Raw genomic sequence first — 15,164 nt, 5'->3', positions numbered from 1 at the left:
TGTATGATTCTAACTGTATGACATTCTGGAAAAAGCAGCTATGGAGACAGGAAAAAATCAGTGTTGCCTGGGGTTGGGATGGGGGTAGGATGAGTAGGTGAAGCACAGAGGAATTTTAGGGACTCTGTAATGATGGACACATGTCATTATACATTTTTTAAAAACCCATGGAATGTATAACACCAAGAGTGAATCCCAAGGTAAACTATGGACTTCTGGCATGATATATCAGTGTAGGTGCACCTGTTGTACCAGATGTATCACACTGATGGGGATGTTAACGCATGGGGTGGAAGTAGGGGGAAGTATATGGGAAACTCGACCTTCCTCTCAATTTTACTGTGAACCTAAAACTGCTCTTTAAAATAAAATAAAATAATGATAAAAAAAATGGTAGGCTGTACTCTTATAATTAAAATGTTACTTAATCATGCTTCATCTTGGTATAAATTATGTATTAATATACATTTGTATTAGTTTGCGAGGGCTGCCATAACAAAGTACTATAGATGAGGTGGCTTAAACAACAGAAATTTCCTTCTCATAGTTTTGGAGGCTAGAAGTCTGAGCTCAAGATGTCAGCAGGGTTGGTTTCCCTTGAAGCTTCTCTCGTTGGCTTATAAATGGCTGTCTTCTCCCTGTGTCCTCACATGGTCTCCCCTCTGTACCTGTGTTCTAATCTCCTCTTCTTATAAGGACATCAGTCATATTGGATTAGGGCTCACCCTAATGACCTTAATTACCTCTTTAAAGACTATCTCTTAATACAGTCACATTCTGAAGTGCTAGGGCTTATGGCTTCAACTTATGAATTTTGAGGGGACACAACTCAGCCCATAACATGTTTGTAAAATAAAGCTGTTTTGTTACTTGTAGCAGTTTTCTAAAAATGGTTGTGGTAACATAGAATTAAATAGAAATAATTCCTTCACTTTATGCTAAAACAAGGAGTCGCTAGCTCCGCTCTTATTAAAAAATATAAATATGCAGTAAAGATTCAAAAAGAACACAGACCTGGAAGTCTGATAAGTACTAGTACAAACATCTGTGACAATAGCCAACAGTTCCCAGTGATCACCATCTGTCATACATGGTGTTAAATTCTTATTTACTCCCTGCAACAACTCCATGAAATAGATACAATTATTATTATTATTTTACAAATAAATATAGGCTTGGAAGGTAAGTGACTTGCTCCAATCACAGGAAGTAGGAGAAGTAGGGCTGAACACCAGGTGCCTCAGGCTCCAGAAGCCAGACTAGTGGCTGCTTTGCTCTACAGTAAGTCCCCTACATACGAACCTTCAAGTTGTGAACTTTCAAAGGTGTGAACATGTGTTCACAAGTCCAATCACATAGGTTAGTTCACATGTCTGGCGTACATTGCCACATGCATGCGTCCTCTACAAGTGGTTGTGCTTTTGTGTACTTTACTGTACAGTACTGTATAGAGTACAGTAGTACAGTATCTTTATTTCAAGCCTAGTATGTCTGGAAGCAAGCGTAAAAGCAGCGGTTTTTATAGCTGATACTGCTAAGTCTCCTATTGCTGACGATTCTCCAGCTCCCACCTCCTCTCCCTCCTCCAGTCAGTAACTCTTCTTGCCTGTTCACTGGATGCCAGCCCCTGTATGCCAGCTGCTATACTGTACTACTGTACTTTTAAAGGTACTGTACTGTAAGATTAAAAATGTTTTCTTTATTTTTTGTGTTTATTTTTTATGTATTTTTTGTGTGAAAAGTATTATAAACCTATTATACAGTACAGTACTATATAGCTGACTGTGTTAGTGGGGTACCTAGGCTAACTTTTTTGGACTTACGAACAAACTGGACTTAAAGACGCGCTCTTGGAATGGAACTCGTTCATATGTAGGGGACTTACTGTACTGGACGTAGTTCATACTCTGATGGTGCTCCAAGTTCACAGACAGCAGCAAGAGCCTTTCTGACCAAGGCCTCTTGGTGACCAGAAAACATGAATTCAGGTCTGGCTCTGTGTCCTAATACAAGCCTGGGCCACCATTTGGTAGCATGTTATTCTTTTCCTATATGCCCAAAAGTGGTGTTTTCATGAGGTAGAAATGAAACTCTTTGGTATTTTCTTGAATGGAATATTTAGATACAGTGAAATGCACAGACACTCGCTGGGTTGACAAATGGATTTACCTGCGTAACCACAAAACCTGCCTGAATTCTTGTCCAGCCTCTTATCAGTTTCTACCGATTAAAGAGTCCAAGAACCCAGGTCGGTAACAATGAGGCATCTGCTTTTTAATCCTTTACCCATTTAGCTGAAGGACTGAGGTCTTCACAGTGAGATTTCAGGGTGGACCTTAAATGGAGAGGCAGCTGTCGGCATCTTGGCCTTGAATCCACATCACATAACGAAGCTGTGTACATTGCAGGACCTTAAGGAAACAGCTACAGAGCCTGTCACCTGGGGTGCCTGTTTGAAAAGCTAATGTTGGGCCCAATCTTTAGGAATATTGATTCCATGGCTAGAGTGGCGCCCATAAATGTGGATTTTAAGAGAAGATCCTAACTCATTACTCTATGCTTTGAGAAATGTTGCCTTGGGAGTGAAGGAAATGAAGTATGACACAATTTTGACAATGTACGATTCTGAGAGACTCTTCCAGCCCCCCCCCCCACACCAAATCAAGGGGTGTGTATTAGTGTGTTGGGGCTGCCGTTACAAATTACCACAAACTGGGTGGCATAAAAAAACAGAAACATGTTTTCTCACAGTTCTGGAGGCTAGAAGTCTGAATTCAAGTCACAGGCAGGGCCACGCTCGCTCTGAAGGATGCGAGTATAAAGGAGGATGCTTCCTCGCCTCTTCTAGCTTCCGGTGGCTACTGGCAATCCTTGGTATTCCTTGGCTTGTAGCTACACCACGTCCGGTTTCTTCTTCCGATCTTCACGTGGCTTTCTTCCCTGTGTGGATCTCTGTGTATCCTCTCCTCTTACAAGGACACCAGTGGTTGGATCTAGGGCCCACCCTAATCCAGTATGACCTCATCTTAATTTACATCTTAGTTATATCTGCCAAGACCCTATTTCCAAATAAGGTCACAGTCGCAAGTACTGGAGGTTAGGTTAGGATGTGAACATATCTTTTTGGGGGATACAATTCAACCCATTACGGGTTCTATACTCTGCTACTCAAAATATGATGCTCATACCAGCAGTACTGGCCTCACTTAGGAGCTGTTAGGAATGCAGAGTCTTGGGGTGTATCCCAGACTTATTGAATCAGAAACTGCATTTTTAACAAGATGCCTGTGTGATTAATCTGCATATTAAAGTTTGAGAAGTACTGTGTTACAGGTCCAAATAGTTCGAAGTAAAAAGGGACAAATGTTCTTTTCACACCTAACTCTGGGAAATAAGGGTTTGTGTTCCCTGGAATTCCCAGCTATATTCCATTTATCCAGTTGGAATCATCTCTTTAACCCCACAACAATAGATTCTTTTGAGAATTTGCTCTGTACTTAGTTTTACAGATGGCAGAGACTAATCCTTGTCCCCCATTATCTGTTCTCTTCTTTTCAGCAGTAGCAATCTTGAGTTTCAGTGGGACATGTGACCACCCTGAATATACTTTCCATTTTCCCAGCTTCCCTGGAAGCAAAGCCTGCCCATGTGGCTAAGTTACTTATAGCCAGTGGGATGTAAGGGGAAGTGGTGTGTGTATAATAGTTTCTGGGACATAGCCTCAAAAGGAGGGGATGTATACTTTCTTTTCTCTTTCTTCCATCCAAATGAAGCAGAAGAAAGGAAATAAATATCAAAGTGGAAATCAGTGATATAGAAAACAATAGACAAAATTAATGAAAATCTGGTTTTTGAGAAGATTGATAACATTGATAAACTTCTAGACAGACTGATCAAGTAAAGAAGAAAAGACACATATTACTAATATCAGGAATGAGATGGGCGACAGCTACAGATGTTAAAAAGATAACAAGGGAATAACATAAACAATTTAATGCCAATAAGTTCAACAACTTAGATGAAATGGGCAAATTCCTGAGAGATATAAACACTAGACATAAACCCTAGCTCACTGAAGAAAAGCATACATAACCAGAGTAACCCTATATTTACTGAAGAAATTGTAATTAAAAACCATCTCATAAAGAAAACTCCAAGCTGCTACAGTCTGAATCTTTGTGTCCCTCCAAAATTTATATGTTGAAACCTAGCCCCCGAGGTGATGATATTAAGAGGTGGGGGTCTTTGGGGTTATTAGCTCATGAGCATGGAGCCCTCGTGGATGGGATTAGTGCCCTTTTAAAAGTGGCCGGAGAAAGCTCCCTTGCTCCTTCCACCATGTGAGGATAAAATGAGAAGTCAGCTCTCTGCACTAGGACGAGGGCTCTCACCAGAACTTGACCATGAAGGCACCTTAATCTCTGACTTCCAGACTCCAGAACTGTGAGAGAAATTTCTGTTGTTTATAAGCCACCCAGTCTGTTATTTTGTTATGGCAGCCTGAATGGACTAAGACACAAGCCCCAGTGGCCTTACTGGTGAATTTTAAAAAGGATTTAAGGAAAAAATAATAAAAATTCTACACAAACTCTTCCTTCAAAATTGAAGAGGAAGAATAAGCAATACTTTCTAACTCATTCTACAATGTAAGGCCAGCATCACCCTGATCCTGACACCAGTCAAAGGTAACACAAGAAAAAAAAAACTGCAGACCAATATCCTTCATGAATATGGGCGCAAAAATTCTAACATTTTAACAAGTTGAATCCAACAATATATTAAAAGCATAATACAACATGACCAAGTGGGGGTTATCCAGGAATGCAGAGTCATTTTAACATTTGAAAATCAGTTATTATAATTCACTATATTAGCTAAAAAAACAAGAACAAACAAATCATATGATCATCTTAATAGATGGAGAAAAAATGTTTGACAAAATCCAACATTCATTTCTTACAAAAACTTGCAGCAAACTAATAGTAAAAGGGAACTTCTTCAATCAGATAGAGCGCACCTGCAAAAAACCTGTCTGACGTCATACTTAATGGTGAAAGACTGAATATTTTCCCCCTAAGACCGGGAATAGGACAGGGATGTTTTCTCTCACCACTTTTATTTAACATTGTACTAGGGGTACAGTTGGACAAGAAAAATAAATAAAAGGCATCCAGATTGGAAAAGAACAAGTAAAACTGTCTTTATGTGCACACAAGTGCATCTATCAGAACATTCCATCAAAATATCAGATGGAATTTGAAAAAAGAAATAAACAAAAAAAACAGTAGAACCGAGAATTTGGCCATTTCTTAAAAAGTTAAACATATATCTACCATATGATCTAGCCATTCCACTACTAGATATTTAAACAAAAGAAAAGGAAATATTCATCCATGCAAAGACTTGTACGCAAATGTTCATAGCCACTTTATTTGCAAGAGCCCCAACCAGGAAACTACCCCCATCCATGGGTAAATGGATAAGAAAGAAAGTAATATATCTACAGAATAGAGTACTCCCCAGCAATAAAAAGGAATGAACTATTGACACACACAACAGCATGGATGGCTCTCAATTTTTCTGAGTGAGGAAACCAGACAAAAAGAGAATAAATATTTGTATGATTCCATATATATTTTAAAAGTCTACATTTTTTAGAATTGGAATTGTTGAAAGGTGATCAAAAGGTACAAACTTTCAGTTACAAGATACATAATTACCAGGGCTGTAATGTACAGCATGATGACTGTAGTTAACACTGCTGTGTGATATGTAGGAAAGTTGTTAAGAAAGTGCATCCTAAGATGTCTCATCACAAGGAAAACACGTTTTTCCTTTTTGATTTCTCTTTTTGTTGTATCTGTGTGAAATGATGGATGTTAACTAAACTTATTGTGGTGATCATTTCACAATATATGTAAATGAAACCACTATGCTGTGCACCTTGATGAAATAAAATTTATATTTTAAGACTGGACAAGAACAAATTAAATATAAAATTCTCTTTGTGTGTCTGTTTGGGCCTCCTCCCTCCCTGCTGTGCAGTGGGCATCTGCATTACACATTAACCAGAGCTCCTCAGAGATGGGAGAGCCTGCTCCACCGTAAAGATCTTTTTCTCTTCTTTCTTCTGATGCTAGTAATATAACTTAAAGAATAGCGTTCTTTCGCAGCTCTGTGGGGGGTCATGGTGACTTGCTGCTTGCTTTGTACGTGCTTACCTGGACTATGTATCCTTGGTGAACTTTATGTAACATATCAGTATGTCATTTTGATGTATGACTCTTTGTCTCAAAAAGTGTATTCGACTTCCAACAGGTGGAAGAGTTCTCAGAGCTTTCTGAGAATCTGCTTCCGCGGTTATAATTCTCAGTTTGGTTCTAATAAAATTCCCTTTTTTTCCTCTTAACTTCATAGCCAACTGGATGTTCTTCAACAACCTTAAATTTATACTGTGATGTGGGTCAACTCTATCTCAATAAAACCGGGGGAGGGAGTCTCGGAAATGCAATTTATATGGACAGAAAGCACATCGGTGGTTGCCTGGGGTTGAGGAATGGATGGGGAGGGTAGGGAGGGCCTTTTAAACATTGAGGTGAAAATTAAATTAAATTAAATTAAATTAAATTAAATTAAATTAAAAAATAAACGCCAGAGTGAACTAAGGAGAAGTCCTAGAGGACATTAAGAGATGTGATTAGAGGTAATGCCCATTCCAGGCAAAGGTTTGCCTTTCTTAGCATTTCCTCATCCTGACGTGTTTATTAAAGAGGATGCTAAAAGCTGAGACAATTATATTAATGATAATTATGGGTGTATTTTCTACAAGCAGACGGTTTGTGGGCAAAACAAAAGAAGGGAATGGGAAATGAAGTTTCTCCCTCATGCGCTTCTTCCTAAAATAAAATTCTGCATTATTAATGTGGTAATGCATATTTTGGAGGGTAGCTAGTAATCTTTGCTTTAGTGGAATATGTATTTTCTAGGAGATGTTTAATAGGAAGATAATTCTTGTAAGCTCCTTGCAATTATAATGCATCTTTATGAAAAATTAGAATTTTTAATATTCAAATACTTTAAATAGCTCTCAAAAAAAAAAGAGAGATATGATTCTGCCACCTGTGTCTGCTAACTGGTGCTTATTGAAGTTGGTTCCTACCCTCCCACAAAGACTGCAAGACAGGGGCCTTATCCTTCTTGATGGTCACATTTCAAAGGAAAGGCTCCGTTTGAGAAAGACATTCCTGGGTTGTAGAAGATACATATACTTCTCAAAGAGACAGGACAAAGGACTTACAATTGCACGTTTTCTAACATAAATGCTCTAAGAAAAGGGAGATGGGGGCTTATCAGGTCTTGGCTGGAACAAACAGTAAATTCTTTTGGCAGCCTGGGTTTTCCCAGGCAGGAACTTAGGGGGGCTGGGTCAACCCAGGGACACAGCATTAGGCTACTAGGAGCCAAGTTAGAGTTTGGTCAAGTCTCTTAGTGTTGGGGATTGGATGGAGTCTTCGTGTTGAGAGATTTTGCAATTTTCAATACATATGTCAAACATCAAATTATACACTTTAAATGTGTACAGTTTATTGTCTGCCAATCATACTTCGATAAAACTGCCTTAAAAAAGAAAACACAGCATTGTAAATTAACTATATTTCAATTAAAAAAAAGAAAAGGAAGGAAAAGGAAAAAGTCTTGTTGGTTGAGATCTCAGATGGAGGAGGGAACCAGAAATTCACCTTCTTTCTTGATAAAGAGTTTCTTTGCTTTGGGACCAGACGTGACCACGGCATAGGGTTAAAAAATACCTTGCTCAGATGCAACATTTCCTAATGTTCTCAGAAATAACTTAGTGTCTTTGTAAACAACAATAGCCCCAGGATCCAAACCTTGGCTTAAATTGATCTGATGGACAATTTGACTTTTTTTCTTACCAAAATGGAAGATTTGCAATACTTCCTGATAATTTGCTCTCGAAATTTAGCATAAACTGTGCCTTAAGAAGCGGCGTAAGTGCTTTTGAAGTTCATTTTTTGAATAGGTAATACATTCACATGATTCACACATTAAATATGCATAAAGCTCCCGCTCCTGCTCTTCATCCAACCAACTCCCAGCCTGCAAGAAGATAGTAAATGCCATTAGTTTTTTGTATATCCTTCTAGAGTTTTTTACGCATGCGCACTCTACTCTATACCACTGATCGTTTTGTCTACCATTACGCCAATACCATGGTGTTTTAAATAGTGTAGCTATATAATAGTTCTTGAAATCATGTACCGTTAGTTCTTCAACTCTGTTTTTTTCCAGACTTGTTTTGGCTCTTCCAGGATCTTTGCACTTCCATTTGAATTCTAGAATCAGTTTAGAATCAGAAAAAAAGCATGCTGAGATTTGGATTGAGATTGCATTGAATAAACAGACAGACACACAGACACACACACACATTTTTGCTTCTCTATACCGCAGATGAAGAACGCTACTCATAGGTGTCTTAGAAATTATTTTAAGTTAAATTCAAAAGATACTGAAAGATAGTACGTTCATACTATAACAAATTCAAAAATAGTGAAAAGTATGTCCCATCCCACTCACCCCCCTCTCCAACTCCTAGTCATGCAGTTTTTGTCCCTAAAGGAAATCTCTGTTAGCAGTTTCTTGGGAATGTTTCTGTGTTTATTCTCTGCATATTTATATCCTCTTCCTCCCCATTCCCTGCTTTCGGCATGAATGGGAACACATCATACACACTGTTCTGCTCTTACTTTTGTCAGTGTCCAGTGTGTTCTGGGCTTGCTCCCTGTCAGCACATATGGCTCTGCCTTGTTCTTTTTAATGGGTGCACAGTCCTGACCTCAGTGCTTTAAAGCCATGTATTTCTGTGATTCATCCTCCCTTTGCTTAGCTCTGGAGTTTGTGAGGACACAGGCTTGACTTTGGCAAGCTGGGTATCAGCTCAGTGCCACTTTTCTATTCCACCCCATCTTCTTGTGCACTTGAGGGTCCAAGCGACCGTGAGTTTACTGAGGTTAGGGACTCCAGTCTCCATAGTTATATCCTCCACCACAGGTAATGTTCTACAAAGAGCAGATACAAAGAGAGAACACAGCACAAAGTTTAGATCCAACCAGCTTCAACTTTGTAGAGCAAGCAAGAGGGACTCAGCAAGAATTAGCATCCTTTCAATTAGTGAGAAGGTGGTGTCTTACGGACAGAGTCTGCATACTTGAAAGGCTGCTCTGAGGTCGGTGATAACACCCCTCTGTTTGGGTGTTCATGTATACGGAGTGTTTGTCTTCTAGAACTTCCTCCCAACACCCTTTAGAAAGGATTTTGAAAGTAGTGGAAAAATCAGTATGTGCAGCCACTAACAGGGAAAAAAGCCAGCCACGGTTATTCATGGTCATTTTAACAATCAAGTCATGTTTGCCCTGCGGGTGAGGGGGAGAGAAAACAGGCCTGTGTGAAGCATTTTCCACAGCAGAGCTCAATTGACCTGTCAAAGAAGGCTGGGTCACTTCTCCCGCTGAGCCCCCTCTCTGGCAGTGTGTGCCTTTGTTGGGAGCCAGCTGGGCCCCCAGACTTTGGCAGTGTTCCTTTGGACAGAGTGATGGAACAGCTGTTCATTCATGAAGAAAACTGGCCGTCTCCATAACAATCAATGTTAACTTGACTCCGTTGAGATGTCTGAGTGGCCACTGGGTCTCCTGGCCTGGCTGCCATCATGCCTGTGGCTTTTAATTGGGTCCCTTGAGTGTTTGCAGGACCGTGAAATAGGCATGACCTGGGTCAGCTCCCCACTAGAGTTGGGACCCTTGAAGTTAAGGAACCTATGGATGAGGCAGGGCGGTTTTCTGAGTCTCTTCTAAAATGATTTTGAAACCGATGGTGTGTGTGTCTGTAAGATCTAGCCTGGAGGAAAGTGCTGTGTTCAGTTTGTGACTTACTCTCTTGGTGGCCAGCTTTACATGTTGTCTAGCTTTTACCTTTGTTTTATTACTTTATTAAGTAGCTGTCACAAGAACGTGGACCATTTCCTCCATATTTGGAATCTTGTTTTACTTGATACCTCTAGATATGTGTCCTAGGGGCAGGACAGGAATAAAGACCCAGACATAGAGAATGGACTTGAGGACACAGGGAGGGGGAAGGGTAAGCTGGGACGAAGTGAGAGAGTGGCATGGACATATATACACTACCAAATGTAAAATAGCCAACTAGTAGGAAGCAGCCGCGTAGCACAGGGAAATCAGCTCGGTGCTTTGTGACCACCTAGAGGGGTAGGGAGGGTGGGAGGGAGACACAAGAGGGAGGAGATATGGGGATATAAGTATATGTATAGCTGATTCACTTTGTTATAAAGCAGAAACTAACACACCATTGTAAAGCAATTATACTCCAATAAAGATGTTAAAAAAAAAGAAAAAAATCATTATATGTGACCCAAACTGGAAAATAAAGTGAATAATAAAAAAACTAAAAAAAAAAAAAATGTGTCCACTTTAGAGATAAGAGCCTTGAGAATTAAAAAGTACGGACAGTTTTTACCCTTCAAACAAAACTGACATATTTAAACATTGGTAATCAGTAAGATTTGTCAGTATGCCTTTCAATAATCATCATAGTATTTACAATATTTATAAATCATAAACATAAATGCACATTGCATTAATTTATTGACAATGTCCTATAAACCTAAATGCACCATGAATGCAAAATAAATTATTAGAGTTCATGAGCAGTACTTGCACCTGTTGAATTTTTTATGACCTTCAGCATTCAGCCCCCTGCTCAAAGAGGAGAGCAGCTTTGCAGTAGAAGATTTTGCTCTAGCTGAGGACTCAGGTTACTGAAGAATTTCAGTTTAGGCCTTAGTGGATCCGCCTCGTCTCGGTTACTGTAAAAGTCCACAAGACTTTGTTTCCTTGATATGCTAGACATTTGTCTTGATAAAGCTCCGTCAAGGGGGCCTGAGAGAATCTCCCTGGAAAGAAAACTACAATTTGTTGATGATAAGGATGAAGGTGAGGGTGATGATTACAGTGATATAGGCGTCGTGAGATGGCCGTAGCTTGAAGAAGCTCATGGCAAGGGTGACAAGCCACAGCAGATTTATGGAACCTGTATGCACTTACTCGGTGGTATGGGCTGAGTTGAGTCCCCCTCCAACTTCATGAAGCTCTAACCCCCAGTGTGCTTGTATTTGGAGATGGGGGCTTCATGAATTAAAGTTAAATGAGAACCTAAGGGTGGGGCCCTGATTTGATAGGATTAGTGTCCTTTCCTTATAAGAAGGGATGCCAAAGAACTCTCTCTTTGTCTGCCATGGGGGGACACAGTAGAAGAGGGAGAGAGAGAACGCAAACCTGATCATAACCATACTGGTGTTTGTTTTTAACCAGCTGGTAACATTTTAGTGTTTCTTTTCTTTCTTTTTTAAGAGAAATAGGACTTGAATAGACATATGTCCAAAGAAGAAATACAAATGGCTAACAACTGCATGAAAATATGCTCAACCTCACTAATCATAAGAGAAATGCAAATCAAAACCACTGAGATGTCACCTGATACTTGATAGTAGGATGGCTACTATTAAAAGAAAACAAAACAGAAAATAACAGGTGTTAGAGAGGATGTGATAAAATTGGAACTCTTGCACACTGTTGGTGGGAAGGTAAAATGGTACAGCTGCTAGGGAAAGTAGTATGGAAGTTCCTCACAAAATTAAAAATAGCACTACCATATGATCCAGCAATCCTACTTCTGGGTATATATCCAAAAGAACTGAAAGCAGAGTGCTGAAGAGATATTTGCATACCCATATTCATAGCAGCACTATTCATGATAGCCAAGACATGGAAGCAACCCAAGTGTCCATCAACGGATGGACAAATAGACAAAATGTGGTATATACAAGCAATGGGATATTATTCAGCCTCAAAAAGGAAGAAATCCTTGCACATGCTACAACACAGATGAACTTTTAGGACATTATGCTAAGTGAGTCACAAAAAGACAAATACTGTATGGTTCCACTAGTTTGGGGTACCTAAAGTAGTCAAATTCATAGAAAAAGAAAGTATAATGGTGGGGCTGGGGAGAAGGGGTAAAAGGGAGTTGTTGTTTAATGGGTACAAGGTTTCAGTTATGCAGGATGAAAAAGTTCTGGCGATCTATTTTACAACAGTGTGAATATACTTAACACTACTGAATTGTACAGTTAAAAATGGTTAAGATGGCACATTTTATGTATATATATTTTTTTAACCACAATAAAAAATACACTTAATCCTGGATTGATGAGTGTAACGGCTACCAAGGTACTGTGCAAAGTGCTCAATGTGCAGAATCTCATTTAAGATTTTGTAGTTCCTGCATAGGAGGTGATAATAACCCCACTTACTGAAGGGTTTATTTGGGGTTGGCATTGTTCTGAATGTTTTGTATGTAACTCCTTTAATCTTCACCACAATCCTAGGAGGTTGTTACCTCCATTTTGCAGATGAGAAAACCGAGGCACAGGGAAATTGTCACTCAACCAAGGGCACAACAGATGGTAAATGGCGAACAAGGATTTGGGTTTGGGCTTCTCCTGTTATTTAACCCCTTTCATAGTTGTCATGTGGCTAAGAGAGATGTTGTAATTTGGCCAATGTCATATAGTCGTAGTGACAACTCTGGGATTTGAATCCAGGATTTTAAACCCAAAGCTGATCGCAACAACTTGGTGTTTGTTTTTAACCAGTTGGTAACATTTTACTGTTTCTTCTCTTTTTTATTAAGAGCAGATATTTGATGAAATATGCATCCTCAAGAAGTTGATAGGTTGTATATAAAAAGATGTTTGATTTAATTGTTTTTTCTAGGCTTTGAGTTTGTGTATTAACTTTTTTCATTTTTCTTTCAATGGTGAATTTACCTCATGCTTGTTATAAAACGTTCAATCATCAAAAAAAAAAAAAAAAAAAAAAAAAAAAAAAACGTTCAATCAGTACTGAGGTCTGCAGAATGAAATTTCTAGTTGTCTTGCCAGCTCCTCCAAATGCCTGTTCTCAGAGGAAATCACCATTAACTCTTGTCCTTCCAGATGTTCTCTCTTCATTTTTCTATATATGTAATAGGTAGAATAGGTTTAAATTTTAAGTTTGTGGTTTTAAGGTTTTTAATTTTTTATTTGACAAATAATTAAAGAACAAAAAGTAAATATTCATCAATTACAGTACAACTGTAAACAATTATTAAAAGTTATATTTCAAAGTCCTCTTTCTTTCCAAGCAACACTTTTCCCCCAAGGTAACTGTTATTTAAATTCTGTGCATTTTATTCCTATTTTATCCACATGTATAGGGTCAAATTTCTATATCTATCATCTAACTACAAAATTTTATATTGATGAAATATAATTATGTTATATATTTTTATCTTCAACTTGCATTTTGCATGTACCAACCTGAGAAAATGTATTATAGACATTTTCTCAGGTTGGTACATTTAGATTGAATTCTTCTTTTTTTTTTTAAACTACTTTAATGGGGACTTCCCTGGTGGTCCAGTGGCTAAGACTCCACTCTCCCAATGCAGGGGCCCCCTGTTCGGTTCCTGATCAGGGAACTAGATCCTACATGCCGCAACTAAAGAGCCAGTGTGCTGCAACTCAGACCCGGTGTAGCTAAATAAATAAACAAATATTTTGAAAAAGTAAAGTATAAACTACTTTAAAATAAATCCATAATATCATGTTATTTTACCCCAACATATTTCAATATGCATCTTTAAAACATTAGAACATTTTTCTATTAAAAAGCACATCTAAAAAAAAAAAAAAGCACATCTAACAAAATAAGTGGTAATTCCTTGATATCGGGTAATACCTAGTCTATATTCAAATTTTCCTAATTGCATAAAAAATCAGGGATTGCATTAAAAATGTATTTTTATAATGTTTGTTTGAGTCAGGACCCAAGCAAGGTCCACATGTTTCATTTCATTGTTCTGTTTCTTTAGTTTCTGATTCTGCAGCATATACCCCCTCCCCTTCTTTATACATGCTTTTGTCCCACAGAATGTTCTATGACTTATCTGTTTTTCAGGGTGTTATTTAACTTTTATTGCACCTTCGTATTTCCTCTGCATTGAAAGCTATATTTAAAACTTGATTAGATTCAGGTTCAGTGTTTAAGGTATGACTAGTTCACAGTTGGTGCTGTGCTGTGCAAATCATAATTGCATCCCCTCAGGAACACATAATGTCTGTGTGTTCCACTTTTAGTGATGCTGAGATTGACTGACAGGCCCAGTAGCTGAAGGATAACAGGTTTGAAGACATAAACACTTTGTTCTTCTCTGACACTTAAGTTTTGGGTTTCCCTCTGACTTCCTGAGCATTGAATCAATGGTTGTTTGAAAGGCTTGACTGAGAGATAAAGGTCTTTACGAATTTCAAAAGCCCTCTCTTGAAATGGCAAGAGCCAAGACCTGGTTGACTCAGATCACCTTAACCATTGAGATGATATGGAAAGAATATCATGTAAAGCCATTCTCACCTGGCAAGAATAGGGAAGGCCTTTTTGATGAGGGAAGAACTGAGTAGATGGCTGCTTGTGTTAAGGGTGAGTGAGAGGGGATGGGGTGAGGTTGAGGTGGTGGGGAATAGAAAAATCAAATAGATCTGGGTCAATCTGAAGCCTTTTTGGTTAGTGCCCCCTTCCCCCAGGTATAGCCTAAAGAAGATTCAAACTTGGCATTCCACATATTCAGCACAGGAGATGGGAGGTTTCTATTGAGACAGGATTCAGTTTTCATGGTTCATGACTAGAGGGGATCCTGTACTGAGGGCTGGGAGGCGGGGTATGGAGGTTAAATTAAGCTATTTTTGGTTAATGGGAACCCTTCAAGTTGGCTTCTGGTCTTTCAGATACGACTCCTGTAGCTTTGATAACTTCCTTGCTTCCTAATATGATATGATGTTCAGGCTCATCTCGTACATTTCCTGTCTCAGACTTGGTATCAGTGATTTTTCCAAGGAGCCCTGGTTCCTTTCAATGGAAGATGATTTGGAGAGTAACCAAGGTGCTGGAGGTCCTGCTACTGGGGTTGTCATTTTTTTCAAAGTTTTTTCAGCAGAAAGACATGGAAAAAAGTGGTTTATTTTGTTTTATAAAAAG

At 38.8% G+C, this 15,164-nt stretch overlaps 1 long non-coding RNA gene across 2 annotated transcripts; it reads right to left on the bottom strand.

The window, feature by feature from the left end:
- Positions 1-7,559: 7,559 nt before the first annotated feature.
- LOC109550752 (uncharacterized) lies at positions 7,560-11,998 on the bottom strand. Of its 2 annotated transcripts, none has more exons than XR_002177398.2 (3): positions 10,200-11,998; positions 8,281-8,354; positions 7,560-8,118 (listed from the first exon to the last, which is right to left on the bottom strand). It is a non-coding gene; the product is annotated as an uncharacterized lncRNA (long non-coding RNA). The 2 variants fall into 2 exon arrangements; XR_002177399.3 differs by lacking the exon at positions 10,200-11,998 and adding an exon at positions 8,766-10,190.
- Between the last annotated feature and the right edge of the window lie 3,166 nt (positions 11,999-15,164).

The sequence above is a fragment of the Tursiops truncatus genome, chromosome 6 (assembly GCF_011762595.2).
Source record: "Tursiops truncatus isolate mTurTru1 chromosome 6, mTurTru1.mat.Y, whole genome shotgun sequence".
NCBI classification, from domain to species: domain Eukaryota; kingdom Metazoa; phylum Chordata; class Mammalia; order Artiodactyla; family Delphinidae; genus Tursiops; species Tursiops truncatus.
The sequence above is the reverse complement of the archived record's forward strand: the minus strand, read 5'-3'. Positions and strand labels throughout refer to the sequence as shown.